General features: G+C 35.4%; 1 protein-coding gene and 1 non-coding gene across 4 annotated transcripts in view; one reads left to right on the forward strand and one right to left on the reverse strand.

Annotated features, from left to right (window-relative positions):
- LOC138695811 (sodium-dependent noradrenaline transporter-like) overlaps positions 1-12,110 on the reverse strand; it is a 522,121-nt gene that overhangs the window by 172,347 nt on the left and 337,664 nt on the right. The window lies entirely within an intron of this gene.
- Positions 9,272-9,345, forward strand: TRNAT-AGU (transfer RNA threonine (anticodon AGU)). The gene has a single exon. It is a non-coding gene; the product is annotated as a tRNA-Thr (tRNA).

Below are 12,110 nucleotides of genomic sequence, written 5' to 3' on the forward strand. Positions count from 1 at the left end.
AACACAACCAGGTAATCAGCCCAAGCGGGAATCGAACCCGCGCCCAAGCACAACTCGGATCGGCAAGCAAGCGCCATAACTGACCGAGCTCCGCCAGTTGCTTTTATTTATTTATTTACTTACTTACATATTAACATACTTATTTACTTGCTTATTTATTTATTTATTTAATTAATTATTTATTTATTTCATTATTCATTTATTTATTCATTTATTCAGTCATTTATTTATTCATTTATTTATATATATTTATTTATTTATTCATTTATTCAGTAATTTATTTCTTCATTTATTTATTTATTTATTCATTCATTCATTTATGTATTTATTTAGGTGTTTATTTATGTATTTATTTAATTATTTAATTATTTATTTAATTATTTATTTATTCAGTCATTTATTTCTTCATTTATTCATTTATGTATTTATTTATTTATTTAATTATTGAATTATTTATTTAATTAATTATTTATTTATTCATTTATTCAGTCATTTAGTTATTCATTTATTCAGTCATTATGTATTCATTTATTCATTCATTTATTATTTATTCAGTCATTTATTTCTTCATTTATTCATTTATGTATTTATTTATTTATTCATTCATGTATTTATTTATATATTTATTTAATTATATATTTATTTAATTATTTATTTATTTAATTATTTATTTATTTAATTATTTATTTATTTAATTATTTAAGTATTTATTTATTTAAGTATTTATTTATTTAATTATTTATTTAATTAATTATTTATTTATTTAGTTATTTATTTATTTAGTTATTTATTTAGTTATTTATTTATTCAGTTATTTATTTATTCAGTTATTTATTTATTCAGTTATTTATTTATTCAGTTATTTATTTATTTAGTTATTTAATTATTTATTTAATTACTTATTTATTTAATTATTTATTTATTTAATTATTTATTTATTTAATTATTTCTTTAATTATTTAATTACTTAATCACTTACTTATTTAATTATCTATTTATTTGTTTGTTACTGCATAACACTACACTAAACACGAAAACCATTAGACGGTTGTGAAAATGCAACTTTAATACACAAACGATGAAAATGATCGTAGTAATACAGTGCATTGTAAGCAATACTTATTTCCTAAATGCTTATCTATCGTGAAGATGGACAGCTCAGGTGCAGAAAAAATGACCAGCATTCTTCTCCCGGCTCACGCATTAGATTGATGGTGGTTTCTATTTGAAAGAAGACTGTATTGTAAGAAACGAAGAAATGAGACACAGTATACTGTAGGCTACTTCAAATTAAACTGAATGATCTTCACACGTAGAAAAAGCTGTCATTGCTGAAGAACATTATAAGTTAGCAAATGAAGAATACTCTTCGAATAATGCATCTCATTGCCATTTTCAAATTTTATGGAACATGCCATTGTTGAGTTCAAATAAAACATTCCCCTCTATTTAAGGTTCCATCATTGAAGACTTCAAGGATGGCCTACTCTATTTGATCCGCATTGCACGTTAGTCCAAGTAACGAAATAATTATTTTTTAATATTGCCAAGAAATAGAAGAACTGCGATTTAATGGCAGAAATAAGCGCGATTTCTAATTGGTTTTCAGTTTTATTTAAATTTGTTATGGGCAAATTAATCATAATCCCAATTAGTTACCATGTGAGTGTATAAGAAAAGGAGTCTTTGTGAGTGCAAGTCCGAGTGTAAGTTACGAAAAGGGAGTGCTACGAAGAGAAGAAAGAAGTCTAGAATATAATAGAGAAGGAGAGCGGACCTTATTTTAGCAGAGAAATTTTATTTGAATATTATGGCACAAAAACGTTGTTTTGTATTATTATTATTATTATTATTATTATTATTATTATTATTATTATTATTATTATTATTATGCAAATCTAGACTTTCAGGTAAAGCTCCCTGCAAAGCAGATTTGAATAATTTCAAGGGAAAAATTGTTCCGGGGCCGGGTATCGATCCCGAGACCTCTGGTTGAACGTACCATCGCTCTGCCAACTGAGCTACCCGGAAACTCCACCCGACACCGTCTCAACTTTTCCCTCACAACTCGCGTGGGCTGACGAAACGCCAGAGACCCACATCGAGTGCACACAAACTCTGTGTGACTTGGAATTGTGGTTTTCTGTTAACGTACACAGTGACGTATATATTATGCAAGTCTAGTCTTTCAGGTAAAGCTCCCTGCAAAGCAGATTTGAATAATTTCAAGGGAAAAATTGTTCCGGGGCCGGGTATCGATCCCGAGACCTCTGGTAGAACGTACCAGCGCTCTGTCAACTGAGCTACCCGGAAACTCCACCCGACACCGTCTCAACTTTTCCCTCACAACTCGCGTGGGCTGACGAAACGCCAGAGACCCACATCGAGTGCACACAAACTCTGTGTGACTTGGAATTGTGGTTTTCTGTTAACGTACACAGTGACGTATATATTATGCAAGTCTAGTCTTTCAGGTAAAGCTCCCTGTAAAGCAGATTTGAATAATTTCAAGGGAAAAATTGTTCCGGAGCCGGGTATCGATCTCCGAGACCTCTGGTTGAACGTACCATCGCTCTGCCAACTGAGCTACCCGGAAACTCCACCCGACACCGTCTCAACTTTTCCCTCACAACTCGCGTGGGCTGACGAAACGCCAGAGACCCACATCGAGTGCACACAAACTCTGTGTGACTTGGAATTGTGGTTTTCTGTTAACGTACACAGTGACGTATATATTATGCAAGTCTAGTCTTTCAGGTAAAGCTCCCTGTAAAGCAGATTTGAATATTTTCAAGGGAAAAATTGTTCCGGGGCCGGGTATCGATCCCGAGACCTCTGGTAGAACGTACCAGCGCTCTGCCAACTGAGCTACCCGGGAACTCCACCCTACACCGTCTCAACCGTCTCAACCAGAGTTCTCGGGATCGATACCCGGCCCCGGAACAATTTTCCCTTGAAATTATTATTATTATTATTATTATTATTATTATTATTATTATTATTATTATTATTATTATTATTATTATATACTCCAAATAATGTGTAACTCATTTCGAATAAGTAATAGTTCGTTTGCGCAATTCAGTACACTTTCCACAACACGCCACCGTGACGTAACGCGTGCTATTTTTCAGACATGTATCACCAATTGGATGCAGCACGCTGTCAAAACACGGGCCATAAAGATGAGATGGTGCTGATAGGATTCACAGCGCTAATGAAAGATGTCATTCTATTCAAAGTGGCTTTGAGCCTTATCTTCCCAGCATCTGTGGTCCTGCAATAATAGGTTGCAGCAATTACTACACTGAGTATGTATTTTGGTGAGGTTTCTAAACTCGTCCCTCCGGAGTTACAGTTAGAAATGTCGAATCGAAAGCAGACAAGAAAAGTTAACGATAAAAGTCATACACGATACCAGACGATATTACTATAGTAATATAGGCTACGTTACAAGAGCGGTATGTTGACGTTTTCATGGTCGAGGAAAAGATTGAAAAAGCGAAACGTAGTTGAGCTTTTTTAATTTCCGAGAACATGAAAACAAACATACCGCTCGTGTATCGTACATTATTTTGTGCGAAGATCGTTTATTACATACCTGAAAGACGAATTTCTAATTAGTTGCAATGAAATCTCCATGTTGGTTTCTGTGTAATGACGGAAACTTCGGAAAACCAAAATATCTTTCTTCAACATTGTTGCTATAAAATGTTTTCTGTGTTTACTATACTCCAGCAGGCCGTGATATACGTCTGTCTTTTTTTTCCCCCCCCCCCCAGTCTATAAATGCGAACTTAAAACAAACGGTAAGGTTAAGTAATGATTTATTTTTCATTTTAATATTTTAACAATATTATTTGTATAACATATTGCAGTAATAACATCCGCATCTGGAATCTCGTTGATTTTTTCAGGCTTCCTTAATGTTACTTATATCACGAATGCAATAAGTTTAGTGGAGTAGTAGACTTTACTTAATTTTTGCAAATATTTAAAAACAATAATTAACATTGCAATTTAGGTGAAATTGCAGTGGTAAGTTTCCAATTTATAATTATTACTATGTTAAACGTCTCTAAAAATAATATGTTAAAAGCCTAAAGCAGTAAAATGAATGTCGCGCTCAAGCGGTAAGAAGAGGGAAATTGTTATGTGTGTTACGTTGGGAATACTGAATGTGGTATTTCACACTTATCGCGTATTGGTTCTGTGCGGAAAACAAGCAAATACGCACGATCTCGCACAAAATTAATTACGATATTCAAGATGTAGAATCTGATATGTTTGCTCTATGCAGGGCATATCAAAAGTCCGGTTACACTTTCAATGTATTATTACATAAAAAACTACTAATGATAGCACTTTCAAACACACGTCAGTTTAAAGTCAAACTCTCAAAGTTATTCATCCGCTTAATTTTCAGCGACGAAGCGACATTCCATACGAGTGGGAAAATTAACAAGCACAACTGTCGTGTTTGGGGTACACAGAAACATCACAGAATCATTGAACATGAGCGTGATTCACCAAAGGTGAATGTTTTCTGCGAGTTGTCACAACGAAAACTGTACGGACCTTTCTTCTTCATTGAGGCTACTGTGACTGGACATTCATATCTGGACATGTTGGAGCAATGGTTGGTGCCTCAACTTAGACAAGATCTCGATGACGATTTCAACTTTCAGCAAGATGGGGCTCCGCCACATTTCCACAATGCAGTTCGTGCTTACCTGAATACGGAGATGTCTGATCGTTGGATAGGACGTGCTGGAGTAAGGGACAGATGTTTCATGACATGGCCACCAAGGTCACCCGATATGACTGCATGTGACTTTTTTTCTATGGGGGTAACTAAAGGACCGTGTGTTTGTACCGCCTTTGCCACGTGATTTAGAGGAGCTAAAAACCAGAATTCGAGAAGCTGCCGCCACGGTCACAGAGGATATGTTGAAAAGGGTATGGGAAGAGTTTGATTATCGTTTGGACATCTGCCGAGTCACTCGTGGTTCACACATTGAATCTCTGTAAGGTGTAAAACGAACTTTGAGAGTTTGACTTTAAACTGACGTGTGTTTGAAAGTGCTATCATTAGTAGTTTTTGTGTAATAAAATATTGAAAGTGTTACCGGACTTTTGATATGCCCTGTATACTAGATCAGACATATCAGACTCTAAGATTTTTGGGCCTGGGTACCAGCTATAATGAGGATCATGTATAAGGGACGTTCCTAAAAGGCTAATTTGGCCGTCTCTTCCTGTGTTGCCAACTAATACCATATATCACCAAAGAGGGTAAAAATCACAATGCTATGTATAATAATAATAATAATAATAATAATAATAATAATAATAATAATGTCTTACCTATTTACTAAATCTCATCTTTATATTGGGAGGTGTTTTCTAAATGGTTCAATATTTGTGAAAGAGTAGGCCTATATTTTCCTCTTGGACTTCTCGCACATTATGTTTGTACTGAGTAGATTAATATGATCTAATATTAAAATGTATGACAACATGAAATTCATTGCTTTGACTAAACAGTTTACGATTCACGAGACCTAACCTAAAAATGTATTTTGTTTGATCAAGTAGATCTACAAACTCTGAAAACCGAATGCCACTTTGAAATGTATGCTTAGAATACATACTTACAGTACATCTAATAATTTTGCTATTCTAGCTATATTTCTGTCTCCGTGTGCATTTTCTATCGATCACCCAAGAGCACGTATCACACCATTCATTCATTCATTCATTCATTCATTCATTCATTCATTCATAGTGTTCTGCCCAAGAGAAGGTCTTTCATTGCAAACCCAGCATTCTCCAGTATTTCCTATTTTCTGCCTTTTTCTTTAGGTCGACCAATGGAATTATACAAAATTATTATAGTTTTGACTTTAAATTTACAATAATTTCTCATAACAAAACTTAAACTTTCATAGGACAAATTTATAATATTATTAATATGGCTATGATTTTTCTTTTATGTAGTGTATAGTTTTAACTTCGCTCTAGAATATGCCATTAGGAAAGTTCAGGATAACAGAGAAGATTTGGAATTGAACGGGTTACATCAGCTTCTTGTATATGCGGATGACATGAATATGTTAGGAGAAAATCCTCAAACGATTAGGGAAAACGCGGAAATTCTACTTGAAGCAAGTAAAGAGATAGGGTTGGAAGTAAATCCTGAAAAGACTAAGTATATGATTATGTCTCGTGACCAGAATATTGTACGAAATGGAACTATAAAAGTTGGAGATTTATCCTTCGAAGTGGTGGAAAAATTCAAATATCTTGTAGCAACAATAACAAATATAAATGACACTCGAGAGGAAATTAAACGCAGAATAAATATAGGAAATGCCTGTTATTATTCGGTTGAGAAGCTTTTGTCATCTAGTCTGCTGTCAAAAAATCTGAAAGTTAGAATTTATAAAACAGTTATACTACCGGTTGTTCTGTATGGCTGTGAAACTTGGACTCTCACTTTGAGAGAGGAACAGAGATTGAGGATTTTTGAGAATAAGGTTCTTAGGAAAATATTTAGGGCTAAAAGGGATGAAGTTACAGGAGAATGGAGAAAGTTACACAACGCAGAACTGCACGCATTATATCCTTCACCTGACATAATTAGGAACATTAAATCCAGACGTTTGAGATGGGCAGGGCATGTAGCACGTATGGGTGAATCCAGAAATGCATATAGAGTGTTAGTTGGGAGGCCAGAGGGGAAAAGAGCTTTGGGGAGGCCGAGACGTAGATGGGAAGATAATATTAAAATGGATTTGAGGGAGGTGGGATATGATGATAGAGACTGGATTAATCTTGCTCAGGATAGGGACCAATGGCGGGCTTATGTGAGGGCGGCAATGAACCTCCGGGTTCCTTAAATGCCATTAAGTAAGTAGGTAAGTAAGTAAGTATTAATATGGCTATGAAATGTAAAATTACTGCTAAATAATGTACCTAAATCTTTATGTTCATTTTCTGCTGGTAAAACTTCTGCCTCTATTTTATATGAAAATTTAATTTAATTTTTCAATCTAGAAAAGGTCATATCTTATATACTTATTAATATTAAATTGAAATATCTGTTTCAAATAACTCAAAGAATAATGCCTGAAATGAATGACATTACTTATGGGTCACTCGGTACTTCGATCAGTTGAGCAAGGGAAATAAAGTTTATTTTATTGTTATTAGAATTTTTTACTTGAAGTGAAGCGTTTTTCTGAAACCATTGATATAGTTGATGTAATATCGAGAGCCCGGAATTTTAGGTGCTAAAGTTAAGAATGACACTGAGTGTAGATGAATAGATATGGTGCCCGTAAGGAGGATTTCAAGCCTAGTTCACAAGAGTTCGATATGTAATAATAGACAACACAGTCACAAGGACTGGGTAATGAATCTTGTAAACCGTGCGCTATTTTGTAAGAGGTAGTTAAGAGGATTAGAGACTTTTAACTGTACCAAAAGGAAAATTCTGAATGACAATGTCAAAGAAGTGGGGGTATGCCTTCTATTTTATAAACTATACCGAGGAACAATATTAACTTTTAGCACCTAAAATTCCGGGCTCTAGAATAGGGATATCCTGAACTAGCACCAACAGATAGCGCACGTGTACTTTGAGGGATGCGCTTTGCATGTGCATTTGTTTTTCGGTATATAAACATTGAGGATATACGTAGTGTATTAGTATATTAAATACTCTTAAAAACAGCTAAAAATGGCAAATTTTTGTTATGTTCCTATATGTAAACACCAGGGAAAGCTTTTTGTCTTCAATCAGGTCCCGAAATATTCTGAATATATGCTTTAAACCTTAAAAAATATAAGTAATTAAATTGCGCCTCGAAAGTGCTAGCTATTAAATAAAAGTAACTACTTCAAGTAAGGAATTGTTGGCTACAGTTTCATTTTGGAAGAGGAAAAAGAACAATTAATAAAAACATATGCAACCTCGACAGCGAGCTATGTTAGCTTAGATTATATGCAGTAGTTGTAGGAGTCTCCGATGTTCACGTCTGCAGTAAACTCTCGATAAACCAGGATGTTTATTATCCAGGACGATCCGTAGTGAAATCCATTTCGTGAATAATGTTTTTAATATACTGTACCCTAATTAATTATTAAAACAATGTTTTAACTTCAAATTTTCAAAATCATCCTACATAGTATTCAAAACTGCATGTCCTTAACCTATAAAACGCACGACTAATCGTGATACTATTGCGATCATATTATATCATCCTATTAAAAATTGCATTTGATCTTTCTGCAACTACAGAAAAAAATACAAGAATTCAATCTCGATAGTCCCTTCCCTGTAAAAAGAAACGCATTGGTGGCTGGATATCCTGTTTTTAGCGTACTGTTCTTAAATACTAATGATTAAAGAGGGCAATATTCACATTCGACATCCTGGTAGTTCCTATTTTTTTATTCGTGCATATTGTTCTCAAAGTTCTTGTTTAGGTTCACGAACATTCAATTTACTCATATCTATATTCTGCATACTACAGATTTCCCCACCCATTTCGGGGAATCGCTCAATATTATACAGGTTTACGTTATTATTTATTGTAAATTAAATTAAATTATGAGGTAAGAAAATATTGAATTATATTAAATTGTACCAGATTATACAAAATAATTGTAAATATAATTTTGACACGCACAGAAAACCAACAAGCGGGAAAACGTAATCAACTGTAGCATACGACATACCATAACCCTAAAACATGTTGTGCCGCATGGAACGCTCCTGCCATCTAGCGGTAAAACTTCGCATGAGATATCCCTATATGCATGAATCTACACAGAAGTCGATGTCTGAAGGAGAGTTTCGCTACTTCTCGATTCTGTTTTCAACTTGCGAGCAGCTGAACAATCTACTGCTCTTGTCGTTGGGAGGAGCAATCAGCTGACAGTCTGCTATAGATTCCAGTGTTCGTGCACGGCTGACATACAAGCACCTTGTATTAGAGCCACTGTACAACAGATCACGTAGGCCATTGTTGCAGGTAGCGCGTCGTATGGGGAACTGCTCATCACCACTGTCAGGTTTTCATTGCCTCCCCCTCCCACCTCTCGGAGATGACGCGCAAAGCATTGACCTCAGCTCTGCTTGGAGTTGACATCGCCCGCCTGTAATATCGTTATTGCTACAGATCCATCCCCCTCCCTGCCGCTGTAGTAGTCTTGGACCTTCCCCTCTCTTGGACACTCCATTTATACGATTATGCCTCATATCGGCGCCGTGGCTTAGTTGGTTAAAGCGCCTGTCTAGTAAACAGGAGATCGAGGGTTCGAATCCCTCCGGTGCCTGCGAAAGTTTTTAAATGTCATTTTTACGGAAGTCATGTACGCATAAAACAAAAATAATGCTCAATATAGAGTATTCACCAGCCACTATACGAATATTGCACACTTTTATCACCGCCAATGTGGCGCTATAAACTAATTTTTAATGCTTTTATCACAACCACAACACATTTAAATTCTTATTGTACTATATTAACACATTTAATATATCACAAAATATACATTGGACGAACTAAATGTAATTATTATGAAAGTCGCCATATTTCCTTTCTCGACTTACGAATTACGATCAACTTCCACTAGATGGCTACCCACACGAGAAATAGGGCCGGCAATACATGCAAACGAAATTCCACTAAATGTGAGGAATGTAACTACAGGTGTGTAGTATTATGTGCCAGGGTAGGTCAGATTAGATTAGATGTGTATTGTGTGACAGGTTAGGTTACGTTTGATTAGGTGTATAGTACTATAAGAGAGGTTAGGTTAGGTTTGATTAGGTGTGTAGTATTATTACTATGTTGGCGACCCTGAAACCCACTGTTAGATTAAAGAAATATGATCATATTCTTCATTCATTCGCGACGATTTTCGTATACAGTACAAATGAATCAGGGATTCCAGAAACAGCACATGTCACTCTTTGTGGCGAAATGAGTTTATTCGAGTTTCATGGACTGTTGATATAGAGCTATCATTCCATGCAGAAACCACATATGTCGGTATAGCCGTCTCACATTTGGAGACCTGTGAAATTCTGGAAGCGCGCAGAAACAAATCGAGTCAAATACATGTGCCGACACATTGGTTCCGATTCCAGACGGCAATCTTCTACGACATAAAAGTTGATCCCACTGAATGACAAATGTCTTAGTTCTGGTGGTGAATACGTTGAAAAATAACTCAACAATTGCTGTATTTCCAATAAAACGTTCAGTGAAATTTTGTTCTCTTTCTGCAAACGACTCCAGGAAAACTTATTTTTTTTTACGGCCCTCGTAATTGCGCTCGAGTGGCCTAAATTTGTGTAAGCACTTCTTTTGACATTATTAAAATGATGGAAGAAAAAAAGAGTAATTTTTTATCTGCACTCATGAGAATATTTCCTTGTAAGTACAAAGGAGAATACCATATTCACATTCTTCATTGGCATATCCAGTCAAAATCGTGCCAATTCAAAGAGAGAAGCTTGACGATATACGCAAACTAATGCGTTACATACCACATGAATATCAAGAATTTTACAATAATATTCTTCAGTGGCCTATTGTGGAAAAATAAGTTTATTTATATGCTGAACTTATGTATTAAGTACACAGTAGTCCTATGCATATATTACTTACTGGCTTTTAAGGAACCCGGAGGTTCATTGCCGCCCTCACATAAGCCCGCCATTGGTCCCTATCCTGAGCAAGATTAATCCAGTCTCTATCATATCCCACCTCCTTCAAATCCATTTTAATATTATCTTCCCATCTACGTCTCGGCCTCCCTAAAGGTCTTTTTCCCCTCCGGTCTCCCAACTAACACTCTATATGCATTTCTGGATTCGTTCATACGTGCTATATGCCCTGCCCATCTCAAACGTCTGGATTTAATGTTCCTAATTATGTTAGGTGAAGAATACAATGCGTGCAGCTCTGCGTTGTGTAACTTTCTCCATTCTCCTGTAACTTCATCCCTTTTAGCCCCAAATATTTTCCTAAGAACCTTGTTCTCAAAAACCCTCAAGCGCTGTTCCTCTCTCAAAGTGAGAGTCCAAGTTTCACAGCCATACAGAACAACCGGTAATGTAACTGCTTTTATAGATTTTTTTACAGCAGACTAGATGACAACAGCTTCTCAACCGAATAATAACAGGCATTTCCCATATTTATTCTGCGTTTAATTTCCTCCCGAGTGTCATTTATATTTGTTACTGTTGCTCCGAGATATTTGAATTTTTCCACCTCTTCGAAGTATAAATCTCCAACTTTTATAGTTCCATTTCGTACAATATTCTTATCACGAGACATAATCATATACTTAGTCTTTTCGGGATTTACTTCCAACCCAATCTCTTTACTTGCTTCAAGTAGAATTTCCGCGTTTTCTCTAATTGTTTGTGGATTTTCTCCTAACATATTCACGTCATCTGCATAGACAAGAAGCTGATGTAACCCGTTCAATTCCAAACCCTTTGTGTTATCCTGGACTTTCCTAATGGCATATTCTAGAGCAAAGTTAAAAAGTAAAGGTGATAGTGCATCTCCCTGCTTTAGCCCGCAGTGATGCATATATTATATCCCGAATTTCGCAAATAAACTTTAGTTGAACTGAAATTATTATACTACAATTTTGATTCCTTGCAGAAGCAGCACATGTCAAGCTAATATATATTGATATATTTCATTAACAATTTATTAGATTCCAATAAATTTGGTATAAAACGATACATCTATTAGGCATCTGTCTGAAGAAGCCAGTACTATAACCAATGATGTGGTCTACTACCAGTAATACCGTTTTTTGTGTCTACCGAAGACTTTAGTTTTCATGACGTGCTGTTTGTGCAATCCCCGATTCAAGTAAGGTACGTATTTAGGGCTGGTTGGGTAGGTTTACAGCTCTCCCAGTGATCACATCAATTTCTACTAATCAATACTATAAATCCAAGGCATTTTTAAGGTATTTGATCAAGTTTCTACAGTGGCTGGGACATAAGTAATATTCACCAAAATAATATTCTGATTATTGCCGTCCCTATAATCCTAATTAAGGGTTGTTTC

This window comes from Periplaneta americana, chromosome 3 (genome assembly GCF_040183065.1).
Source record: "Periplaneta americana isolate PAMFEO1 chromosome 3, P.americana_PAMFEO1_priV1, whole genome shotgun sequence".
NCBI lineage: Eukaryota > Metazoa > Arthropoda > Insecta > Blattodea > Blattidae > Periplaneta > Periplaneta americana.